Source organism: Pseudophryne corroboree, chromosome 7 (genome assembly GCF_028390025.1).
Source record: "Pseudophryne corroboree isolate aPseCor3 chromosome 7, aPseCor3.hap2, whole genome shotgun sequence".
NCBI classification, from domain to species: domain Eukaryota; kingdom Metazoa; phylum Chordata; class Amphibia; order Anura; family Myobatrachidae; genus Pseudophryne; species Pseudophryne corroboree.
In genome coordinates this window covers 1091619-1110865 of record NC_086450.1, presented here as the reverse complement: position 1 = coordinate 1110865, position 19247 = coordinate 1091619, and the positions used below count along the sequence as shown (strand labels likewise).

The window sequence follows — 19247 nt, the reverse complement described above, 5'->3', positions numbered from 1 at the left end:
ACCTCACCTTCCTCACCTGCCTCACCCTACCGTTACCTGCCAGGGACACCTCACCTTCCTCACCTTCCTCACCCTACCGTTACCTGCCAGGAACGCCTCACCTGCCTCACCCTACCGTTACCTGCCAGGGACACCTCACCTTCCTCACCTGCCTCACCCTACCGTTACCTGCCAGGGACACCTCACCTTCCTCACCTGCCTCACCCTACCGTTACCTGCCAGGGACACCTCACCTTCCTCACCTTCCTCACCCTACCGTTACCTGCCAGGAACGCCTCACCTGCCTCACCCCACCGTTACCTGCCAGGGACACCTCACCTGCCTCACCTGCCTCACCCTACCGTTACCTGCCAGGGACGCCTCACCTGCCTCACCCCACGTCACTGTTACCTGCCAGGGATGCCTCACCTGCCTCACCCCACCGCACGTCACTGTTACCTGCCAGGGACGCCTCACCTGCCTCACCCCACGTCACTGTTACCTGCCAGGGATGCCTCACCTGCCTCACCCCACCGCACGTCACTGTTACCTGCCAGGGACGCCTCACCTGCCTCACCCCAACGCACTGTTACCTGCCAGGGACGCCTCACCTGCCTCACCCCACGTCACTGTTACCTGACAGGGATGCCTCACCTGCCTCAACCCACCTCACTGTTACCTGCCAGGGATGCCTCACCTGCCTCACCCCACCGCACATCACTGTTACCTGCCAGGGACGCCTCACCTGCCTCTCCCCACCGCACATCACTGTTACCTGCCAGGGATGCCTCACCTGCCTCTCCCCACCGCACATCACTATTACCTGCCAGGGATGCCTCACCTGCCTCACCCCACGTAACTGTTACCTGCCAGGGATGCCTCACCTGCCTCACCCCACCGCACATCACTGTTACCTGCCAGGGACGCCTCACCTGCCTCACCCCACCGCACGTCACTGTTACCTGCCAGGGACGCCTCACCTGCCTCACCCCACCGCACGTCACTGTTACCTGCCAGGGATGCCTCACCTGCCTCACCCCACGTAACTGTTACCTGCCAGGGACGCCTCACCTGCCTCACCCCACCGCACGTCACTGTTACCTGCCAGGGATGCCTCACCTGCCTCACCCCACGTAACTGTTACCTGCCAGGGACGCCTCACTGCCTCACCCCACCGCACATCACCGTTACCTGCCAGGGACGCCTCACCTGCCTCACCCCACCGCACGTCACTGTTACCTGCCAGGGACGCCTCACCTGCCTCACCCCACCGCACGTCACTGTTACCTGCCAGGGATGCCTCACCTGCCTCACCCCACGTTACTGTTACCTGCCAGGGATGCCTCACCTGCCTCACCCCACCGCACGTCACTGTTACCTGCCAGGGACGCCTCACCTGCCTCACCCCACCGCACGTCACTGTTACCTGCCAGGGATGCCTCACCTGCCTCACCCCACGTAACTGTTACCTGCCAGGGACGCCTCACCTGCCTCACCCCACCGCACGTCACTGTTACCTGCCAGGGATGCCTCACCTGCCTCACCCCACCGCACATCACTGTTACCTGCCAGGGATGCCTCACCTGCCTCACCCCACCGCACGTCACTGTTACCTGCCAGGGACGCCTCACCTGCCTCACCCCACCGCACGTCACTGTTACCTGCCAGGGATGCCTCACCTGCCTCACCCCACCGCACGTCACTGTTACCTGCCAGGGATGCCTCACCTGCCTCACCCCACGTAACTGTTACCTGCCAGGGACGCCTCACCTGCCTCACCCCACCGCACGTCACTGTTACCTGCCAGGGATGCCTCACCTGCCTCACCCCACCGCACTGTTACCTGCCAGGGATGCCTCACCCCACCGCACGTCACTGTTACCTACCTGGGACGCCTCACCTGCCTCACCCCACGTCACTGTTACCTGCCAGGGATGCCTCACCTGCCTCACCCCACCGCACGTCACTGTTACCTGCCAGGGATGCCTCACCTGCCTCACCCCACGTCACTGTTACCTGCCAGGGATGCCTCACCTGCCTCACCCCACCGCACTGTTACCTGCCAGGGATGCCTCACCCCACCGCACGTCACTGTTACCTACCTGGGACGCCTCACCTGCCTCACCCCACCGCACTGTTACCTGCCAGGGACGCCTCACCTGCCTCACCCCAGCGCACATCACTGTTACCTGCCAGGGATGCCTCACCTGCCTCACCCCAGCGCACATCACTGTTACCTGCCAGGGATGCCTCACCTGCCTCAACCCACCTCACTGTTACCTGCCAGGGATGCCTCACCTGCCTCACCCCACGTAACTGTTACCTGCCAGGGATGCCTCACCTGCCTCACCCCACCGCACGTCACTGTTACCTGCCAGGGATGCCTCACCTGCCTCACCCCACGTAACTGTTACCTGCCAGGGATGCCTCACCTGCCTCACCCCAGCGCACGTCACTGTTACCTGCCAGGGATGCCTCACCTGCCTCACCCCAGCAAACGTCACTGTTACCTGCCAGGGACGCCTCACCTGCCTCACCCCACGTCACGTCACTGTTACCTGCCAGGGATGCCTCACCTGCCTCACCCCACCGCACGTCACTGTTACCTGCCAGGGATGCCTCACCTGCCTCACCCCATGTCACTGTTACCTGCCAGGGATGCCTCACATGCCTCAACCCACATCACTGTTACCTGCCAGGGACGCCTCACCTGCCTCACCCCACGTCACTATTACCTGCCAGGGATGCCTCACCTGCCTCACCCCACGTCACTGTTACCTGCCAGGGATGCCTCACCTTCCTCACCCCACGTCACTGTTACCTGCCAGGGATGCCTCACCTTCCTCAACCCACGTCACTGTTACCTGCCTGGGACGCCTCACCTGCCTCACCCCACCGCACGTCACTGTTACCTGCCAGGGATGCCTCACCTGCCTCACCCCACGTCACTATTTCCTGCCAGGGATGCCTCACCTGCCTCACCCCACGTCACTGTTACCTGCCAGGGATGCCTCACCTGCCTCACCACACGTCACTGTTACCTGCCAGGGACGCCTCACCTGCCTCACCCCACGTCACTATTTCCTGCCAGGGATGCCTCACCTGCCTCACCCCACGTCACTGTTACCTGCCAGGGATGCCTCACCTGCCTCACCCCACCGCACTGTTACCTGCCAGGGACGCCTCACCTGCCTCACCCCACGTCACTGTTACCTGCCAGGGATGCCTCACCTGCCTCAACCCACCGCACCTCACTGTTACCTGCCAGGGATGCCTCACCCCACCGCACATCACTGTTACCTGCCAGGGACGCCTCACCTGCCTCACCCCACGTCACGTCACTGTTACCTGCCAGGGATGCCTCACCTGCCTCACCCCACCGCACGTCACTGTTACCTGCCAGGGACGCCTCACCTGCCTCACCCCACCGCACATCACTGTTACCTGCCAGGGATGCCTCACCTGCCTCAACCCACGTCACTGTTACCTGCCAGGGATGCCTCACCTGCCTCACCCCACCGCACGTCACTGTTACCTGCCAGGGATGCCTCACCTGCCTCAACCCACGTCACTGTTACCTGCCAGGGACGCCTCATCTGCCTCACCCCACGTCACTGTTACCTGCCAGGGACGCCTCACCTGCCTCACCCCACCGCACATCACTGTTACCTGCCTGGGACGCCTCACCTGCCTCACGCCACCGCACTGTTACCTGCCAGGGATGCCTCATCTGCCTCACCCCACGTCACTGTTACCTGCCAGGGATGCCTCACCTGCCTCACCCCACCGCACGTCACTGTTACCTGCCAGGGATGACTCACCTGCCTCACCCCACGTCACTGTTACCTGCCAGGGATGCCTCACCTGCCTCACCCCACCGCACATCACTGTTACCTGCCAGGGATGCCTCACCTGCCTCAACCCAGCTCACTGTTACCTGCCAGGGACGCCTCACCTGCCTCGCCCCACCGCACGTCACTGTTACCTGCCAGGGATGCCTCACCTGCCTCACCCCACCGCACGTCACGGTTACCTGCCAGGGATGCCTCACCTGCCTCACCCCACCGCACGTCACTGTTACCTGCCAGGGACGCCTCACCTGCCTCACCCCACCGCACATCACTGTTACCTGCCAGGGATGCCTCACCTGCCTCAACCCAGCTCACTGTTACCTGCCAGGGACGCCTCACCTGCCTCGCCCCACCGCACGTCACTGTTACCTGCCAGGGATGCCTCACCTGCCTCACCCCACCGCACGTCACGGTTACCTGCCAGGGATGCCTCACCTGCCTCACCCCACCGCACGTCACTGTTACCTGCCAGGGACGCCTCACCTGCCTCACCCCACCGCACGTCACTGTTACCTGCCAGGGACGCCTCACCTGCCTCAACCCAGCTCACTGTTACCTGCCAGGGACGCCTCACCTGCCTCGCCCCACCGCACGTCACTGTTACCTGCCAGGGATGCCTCACCTGCCTCACCCCACCGCACGTCACTGTTACCTGCCAGGGACGCCTCACCTGCCTCAACCCAGCTCACTGTTACCTGCCAGGGACGCCTCACCTGCCTCGCCCCACCGCACGTCACTGTTACCTGCCAGGGACGCCTCACCTGCCTCAACCCAGCTCACTGTTACCTGCCAGGGATGCCTCACCTGCCTCACCCCTCCGCACGTCACTGTTACCTGCCAGGGATGCCTCACCTGCCTCAACCCAGCTCACTGTTACCTGCCAGGGACGCCTCACCTGCCTCACCCCACCGCACGTCACTGTTACCTGCCAGGGATGCCTCACCTGCCTCAACCCACGTCACTGTTACCTGCCAGGGACGCCTCATCTGCCTCACCCCACGTCACTGTTACCTGCCAGGGACGCCTCATCTGCCTCACCCCACGTCACTGTTACCTGCCAGGGACGCCTCACCTGCCTCACCCCACCGCACATCACTGTTACCTGCCTGGGACGCCTCACCTGCCTCACCCCAGCGCACTGTTACCTGCCAGGGATGCCTCATCTGCCTCACCCCAGCGCACATCACGGTTACCTGCCAGGGACGCCTCACCTGCCTCACCCCACCGCACGTCACTGTTACCTGCCAGGGATGCCTCACCTGCCTCACCCCACCGCACGTCACTGTTACCTGCCAGGGATGCCTCACCTGCCTCACCCCACGTAACTGTTACCTGCCAGGGATGCCTCACCTGCCTCACCCCACCGCACTGTTACCTGCCAGGGACGCCTCACCTGCCTCACCCCACGTCACTATTACCTGCCAGGGATGCCTCACCTGCCTCACCCCACGTCACTATTACCTGCCAGGGATGCCTCACCTGCCTCACCCCACCGCACATCACTGTTACCTGCCAGGGATGCCTCACCTGCCTCAACCCAGCTCACTGTTACCTGCCAGGGACGCCTCACCTGCCTCGCCCCACCGCACGTCACTGTTACCTGCCAGGGATGCCTCACCTGCCTCACCCCACCGCACGTCACTGTTACCTGCCAGGGATGCCTCACCTGCCTCAACCCACGTCACTGTTACCTGCCAGGGATGCCTCACCTGCCTCACCCCTCCGCACGTCACTGTTACCTGCCAGGGATGCCTCACCTGCCTCACCCCACCGCACGTCACTGTTACCTGCCAGGGATGCCTCACCTGCCTCAACCCACGTCACTGTTACCTGCCAGGGATGCCTCACCTGCCTCACCCCTCCGCACGTCACTGTTACCTGCCAGGGATGCCTCACCTGCCTCAACCCAGCTCACTGTTACCTGCCAGGGATGCCTCACCTGCCTCAACCCACGTCACTGTTACCTGCCAGGGATGCCTCACCTGCCTCACCCCTCCGCACGTCACTGTTACCTGCCAGGGATGCCTCACCTGCCTCACCCCACCGCACATTACTGTTACCTGCCAGGGATGCCTCACCTGCCTCAACCCAGCTCACTGTTACCTGCCAGGGACGCCTCACCTGCCTCGCCCCACCGCACGTCACTGTTACCTGCCAGGGATGCCTCACCTGCCTCACCCCACCGCACATTACTGTTACCTGCCAGGGACGCCTCACCTGCCTCACCCCACCGCACATCACCGTTACCTGCCAGGGACGCCTCACCTGCCTCACCCCACCCCACCTCACTGTTACCTGCCAGGGATGCCTCACCTGCCTCACCCCACGTCACTGTTACCTGCCAGGGATGCCTCACCTGCCTCACCCCACGTCACTGTTACCTGCCAGGGACGCCTCACCTACCTCACCCCACCCCACCTCACTGTTACCTGCCAGGGATGCCTCACCTGCCTCACCCCACGTCACTGTTACCTGCCAGGGATGCCTCACCTGCCTCACCCCACCCCACCTCACTGTTACCTGCCAGGGACGCCTCACCTGCCTCACATCACTGTTACCTGCCAGGGATGCCTCACCTGCCTCAACCCACCTCACTGTTACCTGCCAGGGATGCCTCACCCCTCCGCACATCACTGTTACCTGCCAGGGACGCCTCACCTGCCTCACCCCACGTCACGTCACTGTTACCTGCCAGGGATGCCTCACCTGCCTCACCCCAGCGCACATCACTGTTACCTGCCAGGAATGCCTCACCTGCCTCACCCCACGTCACTGTTACCTGCCAGGAATGCCTCACCTGCCTCACCCCACCGCACGTCACTGTTACCTGCCAGGGACGCCTCACCTGCCTCAACCCACCGCACATTACTGTTACCTGCCAGGGATGCCTCACCTGCCTCACCCCACGTCACTGTTACCTGCCAGGGATGCCTCACCTGCCTCACCCCACCGCACATTACTGTTACCTGCCAGGGATGCCTCACCTGCCTCACCCCAACGCACGTCACTGTTACCTGCCAGGGACGCCTCACCTGCCTCACCCCACCGCACATCACTATTACCTGCCAGGGATGCCTCACATGCCTCTCCCCAGTGCACGTCACTGTTACCTGCCAGGGACGCCTCACCTGCCTCAACCCACCGCACATCACTGTTACCTTCCAGGGACGCCTCACCTGCCTCGCCCCACGTCACTGTTACCTGCCAGGGATGCCTCACCCCACCGCACGTCACTGTTACCTACCTGGGACGCCTCACCTGCCTCACCCCACCGCACGTCACTGTTACCTGCCAGGAACGCCTCACCTGCCTCACCCCAGCGCACATCACTGTTACCTGCCAGGAACGCCTCACCTGCCTCACCCCAGCGCACATCACTGTTACCTGCCAGGGATGCCTCACCTGCCTCACCCCACCGCACGTCACTGTTGCCTGCCAGGGACGCCTCACCTGCCTCACCCCACGTCACTGTTACCTGCCAGGGATGCCTCACCTGCCTCACCCCTCCGCACTGTTACCTGCCAGGGATGCCTCACCCCACCGCACGTCACTGTTACCTACCTGGGACGCCTCACCTGCCTCACCCCACCGCACTGTTACCTGCCAGGGACGCCTCACCTGCCTCACCCCAGCGCACATCACTGTTACCTGCCAGGGATGCCTCACCTGCCTCAACCCACCTCACTGTTACCTGCCAGGGATGCCTCACCTGCCTCACCCCACCGCACGTCACTGTTACCTGCCAGGGATGCCTCACCTGCCTCACCCCACGTAACTGTTACCTGCCAGGGATGCCTCACCTGCCTCACCCCACGTCACTGTTACCTGCCAGGGATGCCTCACCTGCCTCACCCCACGTAACTGTTACCTGCCAGGGATGCCTCACCTGCCTCACCCCACGTCACTGTTACCTGCCAGGGATGCCTCACCTGCCTCACCCCACGTCACTGTTACCTGCCAGGGATGCCTCACCTGCCTCACCCCACGTAACTGTTACCTGCCAGGGATGCCTCACCTGCCTCACCCCAGCAAACGTCACTGTTACCTGCCAGGGACGCCTCACCTGCCTCACCCCAGCGCACGTCACTGTTACCTGCCAGGGATGCCTCACCTGCCTCACCCCACGTAACTGTTACCTGCCAGGGACGCCTCACCTGCCTCACCCCACGTCACGTCACTGTTACCTGCCAGGGATGCCTCACCTGCCTCACCCCACCGCACGTCACTGTTACCTGCCAGGGATGCCTCACCTGCCTCACCCCACGTCACTGTTACCTGCCAGGGATGCCTCACATGCCTCAACCCACATCACTGTTACCTGCCAGGGACGCCTCACCTGCCTCACCCCACGTCACTATTACCTGCCAGGGATGCCTCACCTGCCTCACCCCACGTCACTGTTACCTGCCAGGGATGCCTCACATGCCTCAACCCACATCACTGTTACCTGCCAGGGACGCCTCACCTGCCTCACCCCACGTCACTGTTACCTGCCAGGGATGCCTCACCTGCCTCACCCCACGTCACTGTTACCTGCCAGGGATGCCTCACATGCCTCAACCCACATCACTGTTACCTGCCAGGGACGCCTCACCTTCCTCACCCCACGTCACTGTTACCTGCCAGGGATGCCTCACCTGCCTCACCCTACCGTTACCTGCCAGGGACACCTCACATTCCTCACCCCACCACACGTCACTGTTACCTGCCAGGGATGCCTCACCTTCCTCACCCCACGTCACTGTTACCTGCCAGGGATGCCTCACCTTCCTCAACCCACGTCACTGTTACCTGCCAGGGACGCCTCACCTGCCTCACCCCACGTCACTGTTACCTGCCAGGGATGCCTCACCTGCCTCACCCCACCGCACTGTTACCTGCCAGGGACGCCTCACCTGCCTCACCCCACGTCACTGTTACCTGCCAGGGACGCCTCACCTGCCTCACCCCACGTCACTGTTACCTGCCAGGGATGCCTCACCTGCCTCACCCCACCGCACATCACTGTTACCTGCCAGGGACGCCTCACCCCACGTCACTGTTACCTGCCAGGGATGCCTCACCTGCCTCACCCCACCGCACATCACTGTTACCTGCCAGGGATGCCTCACCTGCCTCACCCCACGTCACTGTTACCTGCCAGGGACGCCTCACCTGCCTCACCCCACCGCACGTCACTGTTACCTGCCAGGAAGCCTCACCTGCCTCACCCCACGTCACTATTTCCTGCCAGGGATGCCTCACCTGCCTCACCCCACGTCACTGTTACCTGCCAGGGATGCCTCACCTGCCTCACCCCACGTCACGTCACTGTTACCTGCCAGGGATGCCTCACCTGCCTCACCCCACCGCACGTCACTGTTACCTGCCAGGGATGCCTCACCTGCCTCACCCCACGTCACTGTTACCTGCCAGGGATGCCTCACATGCCTCAACCCACATCACTGTTACCTGCCAGGGACGCCTCACCTGCCTCACCCCACGTCACTATTACCTGCCAGGGATGCCTCACCTGCCTCACCCCACGTCACTGTTACCTGCCAGGGATGCCTCACCTTCCTCACCCCACGTCACTGTTACCTGCCAGGGATGCCTCACCTTCCTCAACCCACGTCACTGTTACCTGCCTGGGACGCCTCACCTGCCTCACCCTACCGTTACCTGCCAGGGACACCTCACATTCCTCACCCCACCACACGTCACTGTTACCTGCCAGGGATGCCTCACCTTCCTCACCCCACGTCACTGTTACCTGCCAGGGATGCCTCACCTTCCTCAACCCACGTCACTGTTACCTGCCAGGGACGCCTCACCTGCCTCACCCCACCGCACGTCACTGTTACCTGCCAGGAAGCCTCACCTGCCTCACCCCACGTCACTATTTCCTGCCAGGGATGCCTCACCTGCCTCACCCCACGTCACTGTTACCTGCCAGGGATGCCTCACCTTCCTCAACCCACGTCACTGTTACCTGCCAGGGACGCCTCACCTGCCTCACCCCACCGCACGTCACTGTTACCTGCCAGGAAGCCTCACCTGCCTCACCCCACGTCACTATTTCCTGCCAGGGATGCCTCACCTGCCTCACCCCACCGCACTGTTACCTGCCAGGGACGCCTCACCTGCCTCACCCCACCGCACATCACTGTTACCTGCCAGGGACGCCTCACCTGCCTCAACCCACCGCACCTCACTGTTACCTGCCAGGGATGCCTCACCCCACCGCACATCACTGTTACCTGCCAGGGACGCCTCACCTGCCTCACCCCACGTCACGTCACTGTTACCTGCCAGGGACGCCTCACCTGCCTCACCCCACCGCACGTCACTGTTACCTGCCAGGGACGCCTCACCTGCCTCAACCCACGTCACTGTTACCTGCCAGGGATGCCTCACCTGCCTCACCCCACCGCACGTCACTGTTACCTGCCAGGGATGCCTCACCTGCCTCAACCCACGTCACTGTTACCTGCCAGGGACGCCTCATCTGCCTCACCCCACGTCACTGTTACCTGCCAGGGATGCCTCACCTGCCTCACCCCACCGCACTGTTACCTGCCAGGGACGCCTCACCTGCCTCACCCCACGTCACTATTACCTGCCAGGGATGCCTCACCTGCCTCACCCCACGTCACTATTACCTGCCAGGGATGCCTCACCTGCCTCACCCCACCGCACATCACTGTTACCTGCCAGGGATGCCTCACCTGCCTCAACCCAGCTCACTGTTACCTGCCAGGGACGCCTCACCTGCCTCGCCCCACCGCACGTCACTGTTACCTGCCAGGGATGCCTCACCTGCCTCACCCCACCGCACGTCACTGTTACCTGCCAGGGATGCCTCACCTGCCTCACCCCACCGCACGTCACTGTTACCTGCCAGGGATGCCTCACCTGCCTCACCCCACCGCACGTCACTGTTACCTGCCAGGGATGCCTCACCTGCCTCAACCCCACCGCACGTCACTGTTACCTGCCAGGGATGCCTCACCTGCCTCGCCCCACCGCACGTCACTGTTACCTGCCAGGGATGCCTCACCTGCCTCAACCCACGTCACTGTTACCTGCCAGGGATGCCTCGCCCCACCGCACGTCACTGTTACCTGCCAGGGATGCCTCACCTGCCTCACCCCACGTCACTGTTACCTGCCAGGGACGCCTCACCTGCCTCGCCCCACCGCACGTCACTGTTACCTGCCAGGGATGCCTCACCTGCCTCAACCCACGTCACTGTTACCTGCCAGGGATGCCTCACCTGCCTCGCCCCACCGCACGTCACTGTTACCTGCCAGGGACGCCTCACCTGCCTCACCCCACCGCACGTCACTGTTACCTGCCAGGGATGCCTCACCTGCCTCAACCCACGTCACTGTTACCTGCCAGGGATGCCTCACCTGCCTCGCCCCACCGCACGTCACTGTTACCTGCCAGGGATGCCTCACCTGCCTCACCCCACCGCACGTCACTGTTACCTGCCAGGGATGCCTCACCTGCCTCACCCCACCGCACGTCACTGTTACCTGCCAGGGATGCCTCACCTGCCTCAACCCACGTCACTGTTACCTGCCAGGGATGCCTCACCTGCCTCACCCCACCGCACGTCACTGTTACCTGCCAGGGATGCCTCACCTGCCTCAACCCACGTCACTGTTACCTGCCAGGGACGCCTCACCTGCCTCGCCCCACCGCACGTCACTGTTACCTGCCAGGGATGCCTCACCTGCCTCACCCCACCGCACGTCACTGTTACCTGCCAGGGATGCCTCACCTGCCTCAACCCACGTCACTGTTACCTGCCAGGGATGCCTCACCTGCCTCACCCCACCGCACGTCACTGTTACCTGCCAGGGATGCCTCACCTGCCTCAACCCAGCTCACTGTTACCTGCCAGGGACGCCTCACCTGCCTCGCCCCACCGCACGTCACTGTTACCTGCCAGGGATGCCTCACCTGCCTCACCCCACCGCACGTCACTGTTACCTGCCAGGGACGCCTCACCTGCCTCACCCCACCGCACGTCACTGTTACCTGCCAGGGACGCCTCACCTGCCTCACCCCACGTAACTGTTACCTGCCAGGGATGCCTCACCTGCCTCACCCCACCCCACCTCACTGTTACCTGCCAGGGACGCCTCACCTGCCTCACCCCAGCGCACGTCACTGTTACCTGCCAGGGACGCCTCACCTACCTCACCCCACCCCACCTCACTGTTACCTGCCAGGGATGCCTCACCTGCCTCACCCCACGTCACTGTTACCTGCCAGGGATGCCTCACCTGCCTCACCCCACCCCACCTCACTGTTACCTGCCAGGGACGCCTCACCTGCCTCACATCACTGTTACCTGCCAGGGATGCCTCACCTGCCTCAACCCACCTCACTGTTACCTGCCAGGGATGCCTCACCCCTCCGCACATCACTGTTACCTGCCAGGGATGCCTCACCTGCCTCACCCCACGTCACGTCACTGTTACCTGCCAGGGATGCCTCACCTGCCTCACCCCAGCGCACATCACTGTTACCTGCCAGGAATGCCTCACCTGCCTCACCACACTGCTCGTCACTGTTACCTGCCAGGGACGCCTCACCTGCCTCACCCCACGTCACTGTTACCTGCCAGGAATGCCTCACCTGCCTCACCCCACCGCACGTCACTGTTACCTGCCAGGGACGCCTCACCTGCCTCACCCCACCGCACATTACTGTTACCTGCCAGGGATGCCTCACCTGCCTCACCCCAACGCACGTCACTGTTACCTGCCAGGGACGCCTCACCTGCCTCACCCCACGTCACTGTTACCTGCCAGGGATGCCTCACCTGCCTCACCCCACCGCACATCACTGTTACCTGCCAGGGACGCCTCACCTGCCTCACCCCACCGCACCTCACTGTTACCTGCCAGGGACGCCTCACCTGCCTCACATCACTGTTACCTGCCAGGGACGCCTCACCCCACTGTTACCTGCCAGGGACGCCTCACCTGCCTCACCCCACCGCACTGTTACCTGCCAGGGACGCCTCACCTGCCTCACCCCACCGCACTGTTACCTGCCAGGGACGCCTCACCTGCCTCACCCCACGTCACTGTTACCTGCCAGGGATGCCTCACCTGCCTCACCCCAGCGCACATCACTGTTACCTGCCAGGGATGCCTCACCTGCCTCACCCCACGTCACTGTTACCTGCCAGGGATGCCTCACCTGCCTCACCCCACCCCACCTCACTGTTACCTGCCAGGGACGCCTCACCTGCCTCACATCACTGTTACCTGCCAGGGATGCCTCACCTGCCTCAACCCACCTCACTGTTACCTGCCAGGGATGCCTCACCCCTCCGCACATCACTGTTACCTGCCAGGGATGCCTCACCTGCCTCACCCCACGTCACTGTTACCTGCCAGGGATGCCTCACCTGCCTCACCCCACCGCACGTCACTGTTACCTGCCAGGGACGCCTCACCTGCCTCACCCCACGTCACTGTTACCTGCCAGAGACGCCTCACCTGACTCACCCCACATCACTGTTACCTGCCAGGAATGCCTCACCTGCCTCACCACACTGCTCGTCACTGTTACCTGCCAGGAATGCCTCACCTGCCTCACCACACTGCTCGTCACTGTTACCTGCCAGGGACGCCTCACCTACCTCACCCCACCGCACATCACTGTTACCTGCCAGGGATGCCTCACCTGCCTCACCCCACCGCACATCACTGTTACCTGCCTGGGACGCCTCACCTGCCTCACCCCACCGCACCTCACTGTTACCTGCCAGGGACGCCTCACCTGCCTCACATCACTGTTACCTGCCAGGGACGCCTCACCTGCCTCACCCCACGTCACGTCACTGTTACCTGCCAGGGATGCCTCACCTGCCTCACCCCAGCGCACATCACTGTTACCTGCCAGGGATGCCTCACCTGCCTCACCCCACCGCACATCACTGTTACCTGCCAGGGATGCCTCACCTGCCTCAACCCACGTCACTGTTACCTGCCAGGGACGCCTCACCTGCCTCACCCCAACGCACGTCACTGTTACCTGCCTGGGACGCCTCACCTGCCTCCCCCCACGTCACTGTTACCTGCCAGGGACGCCTCACCTGCCTCACCCCAACGCACGTCACTGTTACCTGCCTGGGACGCCTCACCTGCCTCACCCCACCGCACGTCACTGTTACCTGCCAGGGATGCCTCACCTGCCTCACCCCACCGCACGTCACTGTTACCTGCCAGGGATGCCTCACCTGCCTCACCCCACGTCACTATTACCTGCCAGGGATGCCTCACCTGCCTCACCCCACCGCACCTCACTGTTACCTGCCAGGGACGCCTCACCTGCCTCACCCCAACGCACGTCACTGTTACCTGCCAGGGACGCCTCACCTGCCTCACCCCAACGCACGTCACTGTTACCTGCCAGGGACGCCTCACCCCACCGCACGTCACTGTTACCTGCCAGGGATGCCTCACCTGCCTCAACCCACCTCACTGTTACCTGCCAGGGATGCCTCACCTGCCTCACCCCACCGCACGTCACTGTTACCTGCCAGGGACACCTCACCTGCCTCACCCCAACGCACGTCACTGTTACCTGCCAGAGACGCCTCACCTGCCTCACCCCACGTCACTGTTACCTGCCAGGGATGCCTCACCTGACTCACCCCACGTCACTGTTACCTGCCAGGGATGCCTCACCTGCCTCACCCCAGCGCACGTCACTGTTACCTGCCAGGGATGCCTCACCTGACTCACCCCACGTCACTGTTACCTGCCAGGGATGCCTCACCTGACTCACCCCACCCCACGTCACTTTTACCTGCCAGGGACGCCTCACCTGCCTCACCCCACGTCACTGTTACCTGCCAGGGATGCCTCACCTGCCTCACCCCTCCGCACTGTTACCTGCCAGGGATGCCTCACCCCACCGCACGTCACTGTTACCTGCCTGGGACGCCTCACCTGCCTCACCCCACCGCACGTCACTGTTACCTGCCAGGAATGCCTCACCTGCCTCACCCCACCGCACATCACTGTTACCTGCCAGGAATGCCTCACCTGCCTCACCCCACCGCACGTCACTGTTACCTGCCAGGGACGCCTCACCTGCCTCACCCCACGTCACTGTTACCTGCCAGGGATGCCTCACCTGCCTCACCCCTCCGCACTGTTACCTGCCAGGGATGCCTCACCCCACCGCACGTCACTGTTACCTGCCTGGGACGCCTCACCTGCCTCACCCCACCGCACGTCACTGTTACCTGCCAGGGACGCCTCACCTGCCTCACCCCACCGCACATCACTGTTACCTGCCAGGAATGCCTCACCTGCCTCACCCCACCGCACGTCACTGTTACCTGCCAGAGACGCCTCACCTGCCTCACCCCAACGCACGTCACTGTTACCTGCCAGGAATGCCTCACCTGCCTCACCCCACCGCACGTCACTGTTACCTACCTGGGACGCCTCACCTGCCTCACCCCACCGCACGTCACTGTTACCTGCCAGGGATGCCTCACCTGCCTCACCCCACCGCACGTCACTGTTACCTACCTGGGACGCCTCACCTGCCTCACCCCACCGCACGTCACTGTTACCTACCTGGGACGCCTCACCTGCCTCACCCCACCGCACGTCACTGTTACCTGCCAGGGACGCCTCACCTGCCTCACCCCACGTCACTGTTACCTGCCAGGGATGCCTCACCTGCCTCACCCCACCGCACGTCACTGTTACCTGCCAGGGATGCCTCACCTGCCTCACCCCAACGCACGTCACTGTTACCTGCCAGGGATGCCTCACCTGCCTCACCCCAACGCACATCACTGTTACCTGCCAGGGACGCCTCACCTGCCTCAACCCACCGCACGTCACTGTTACCTGCCAGGGATGCCTCACCTGCCTCACCCCAACGCACATCACTGTTACCTGCCAGGGATGCCTCACCTGCCTCACCCCACCGCACGTCACTGTTACCTGCCAGGGACGCCTCACCTGCCTCACCCCACGTCACTATTACCTGCCAGGGATGCCTCACCTGCCTCACCCCACCGCACGTCACTGTTACCTGCCAGGGATGCCTCACCTGCCTCACCCCACCGCACATCACTGTTACCTGCCAGGGATGCCTCACCTGCCTCAACCCACCGCACGTCACTGTTACCTGCCAGGGACGCCTCACCTGCCTCACCCCACGTCACTATTACCTGCCAGGGATGCCTCACCTGCCTCACCCCACCGCACATCACTGTTACCTGCCAGGGACGCCTCACCTGCCTCACCCCAACGCACGTCACTGTTACCTGCCAGGGACGCCTCACCTGCCTCACCCCACGTCACTATTACCTGCCAGGGATGCCTCACCTGCCTCACCCCACCGCACATCACTGTTACCTGCCAGGGATGCCTCACCTGCCTCAACCCACGTCACTGTTACCTGCCAGGGACGCCTCACCTGCCTCACCCCAACGCACGTCACTGTTACCTGCCAGGGACGCCTCACCTGCCTCACCCCACGTCACTATTACCTGCCAGGGATGCCTCACCTGCCTCACCCCACCGCACATCACTGTTACCTGCCAGGGATGCCTCACCTGCCTCAACCCACCTCACTGTTACCTGCCAGGGATGCCTCACCTGCCTCACCCCACCGCACATCACTGTTACCTGCCAGGGATGCCTCACCTGCCTCAACCCACCTCACTGTTACCTGCCAGGGATGCCTCACCTGACTCACCCCACGTCACTGTTACCTGCCAGGGATGCCTCACCTGACTCACCCCACCCCACGTCACTGTTACCTGCCAGGGACGCCTCACCTGCCTCACCCCACGTCACTGTTACCTGCCAGGGATGCCTCACCTGACTCACCCCACCCCACGTCACTGTTACCTGCCAGGGACGCCTCACCTGCCTCACCCCACGTCACTGTTACCTGCCAGGGATGCCTCACCTGCCTCACCCCACCGCACCTCACTGTTACCTGCCAGGAATGCCTCACCTGCCTCACCCCACCGCACGTCACTGTTACCTGCCAGGGACGCCTCACCTGCCTCACCCCACGTCACTGTTACCTGCCAGGGATGCCTCACCTGCCTCACCCCACGTCACTGTTACCTGCCTGAGACGCCTCACCTGACTCACCCCACGTCACTGTTACCTGCCAGGGATGCCTCACCTGACTCACCCCACGTCACTGTTACCTGCCAGGGATGCCTCACCTGCCTCACCCCACGTCACTGTTACCTGCCTGAGACGCCTCACCTGCCTCACCCCACGTCACTGTTACCTGCCTGAGACGCCTCACCTGCCTCAACCCACGTCACTGTTACCTGCCAGAGATGCCTCACCTGCCTCACCCCACGTCACTGTTACCTGCCAGGGATGCCTCACCTGCCTCACCCCACCGCACTGTTACCTGCCAGGGACGCCTCACCTGCCTCACCCCACGTCACTGTTACCTGCCAGGGATGCCTCACCTGCCTCAACCCACGTCACTGTTACCTGCCAGGGACGCCTCATCTGCCTCACCCCACGTCACTGTTACCTGCCAGAGATGCCTCACCTGCCTCACCCCACGTCACTGTTACCTGCCAGGGATGCCTCACCTGCCTCACCCCACCGCACTGTTACCTGCCAGGGACGCCTCACCTGCCTCACCCCACGTCACTGTTACCTGCCAGGGATGCCTCACCTGCCTCAACCCACGTCACTGTTACCTGCCAGGGACGCCTCACCTGCCTCAACCCACGTCACTGTTACCTGCCAGAGATGCCTCACCTGCCTCACCCCACGTCACTGTTACCTGCCAGGGATGCCTCACCTGCCTCACCCCACCGCACTGTTACCTGCCAGGGACGCCTCACCTGCCTCACCCCACGTCACTGTTACCTGCCAGGGATGCCTCACCTGCCTCAACCCACGTCACTGTTACCTGCCAGGGACGCCTCATCTGCCTCACCCCACGTCACTGTTACCTGCCAGGGATGCCTCACCTGCCTCACCCCACCGCACTGTTACCTGCCAGGGACGCCTCACCTGCCTCACCCCACGTCACTATTACCTGCCAGGGATGCCTCACCTGCCTCACCCCACGTCACTATTACCTGCCAGGGATGCCTCACCTGCCTCACCCCACCGCACATCACTGTTACCTGCCAGGGATGCCTCACCTGCCTCAACCCAGCTCACTGTTACCTGCCAGGGACGCCTCACCTGCCTCGCCCCACCGCACGTCACTGTTACCTGCCAGGGATGCCTCACCTGCCTCACCCCACCGCACGTCACTGTTACCTGCCAGGGATGCCTCACCTGCCTCACCCCACCGCACGTCACTGTTACCTGCCAGGGATGCCTCACCTGCCTCACCCCACCGCACGTCACTGTTACCTGCCAGGGATGCCTCACCTGCCTCAACCCACGTCACTGTTACCTGCCAGGGACGCCTCACCTGCCTCGCCCCACCGCACGTCACTGTTACCTGCCAGGGATGCCTCACCTGCCTCAACCCACGTCACTGTTACCTGCCAGGGATGCCTCACCTGCCTCGCCCCACCGCACATCACTGTTACCTGCCAGGGATGCCTCACCTGCCTCACCCCACGTCACTGTTACCTGCCAGGGACGCCTCACCTGCCTCGCCCCACCGCACGTCACTGTTACCTGCCAGGGATGCCTCACCTGCCTCAACCCACGTCACTGTTACCTGCCAGGGATGCCTCACCTGCCTCGCCCCACCGCACGTCACTGTTACCTGCCAGGGACGCCTCACCTGCCTCACCCCACCGCACGTCACTGTTACCTGCCAGGGATGCCTCACCTGCCTCAACCCACGTCACTGTTACCTGCCAGGGATGCCTCACCTGCCTCGCCCCACCGCACGTCACTGTTACCTGCCAGGGATGCCTCACCTGCCTCACCCCACCGCACGTCACTGTTACCTGCCAGGGATGCCTCACCTGCCTCACCCCACCGCACGTCACTGTTACCTGCCAGGGATGCCTCACCTGCCTCAACCCACGTCACTGTTACCTGCCAGGGATGCCTCACCTGCCTCACCCCACCGCACGTCACTGTTACCTGCCAGGGATGCCTCACCTGCCTCAACCCACGTCACTGTTACCTGCCAGGGACGCCTCACCTGCCTCGCCCCACCGCACGTCACTGTTACCTGCCAGGGATGCCTCACCTGCCTCACCCCACCGCACGTCACTGTTACCTGCCAGGGATGCCTCACCTGCCTCAACCCACGTCACTGTTACCTGCCAGGGATGCCTCACCTGCCTCACCCCACCGCACGTCACTGTTACCTGCCAGGGACGCCTCACTGCCTCACCCCACCGCACATCACCGTTACCTGCCAGGGACGCCTCACCTGCCTCACCCCAGCGCACGTCACTGTTACCTGCCAGGGACGCCT

General features: G+C 63.3%; 1 protein-coding gene across 1 annotated transcript in view; it reads right to left on the bottom strand.

Moving 5' to 3' along the window:
* The window catches only part of KIAA2012 (KIAA2012 ortholog), a 353000-nt gene that overhangs the window by 317785 nt on the left and 15968 nt on the right, over positions 1 to 19247 (bottom strand). The window lies entirely within an intron of this gene.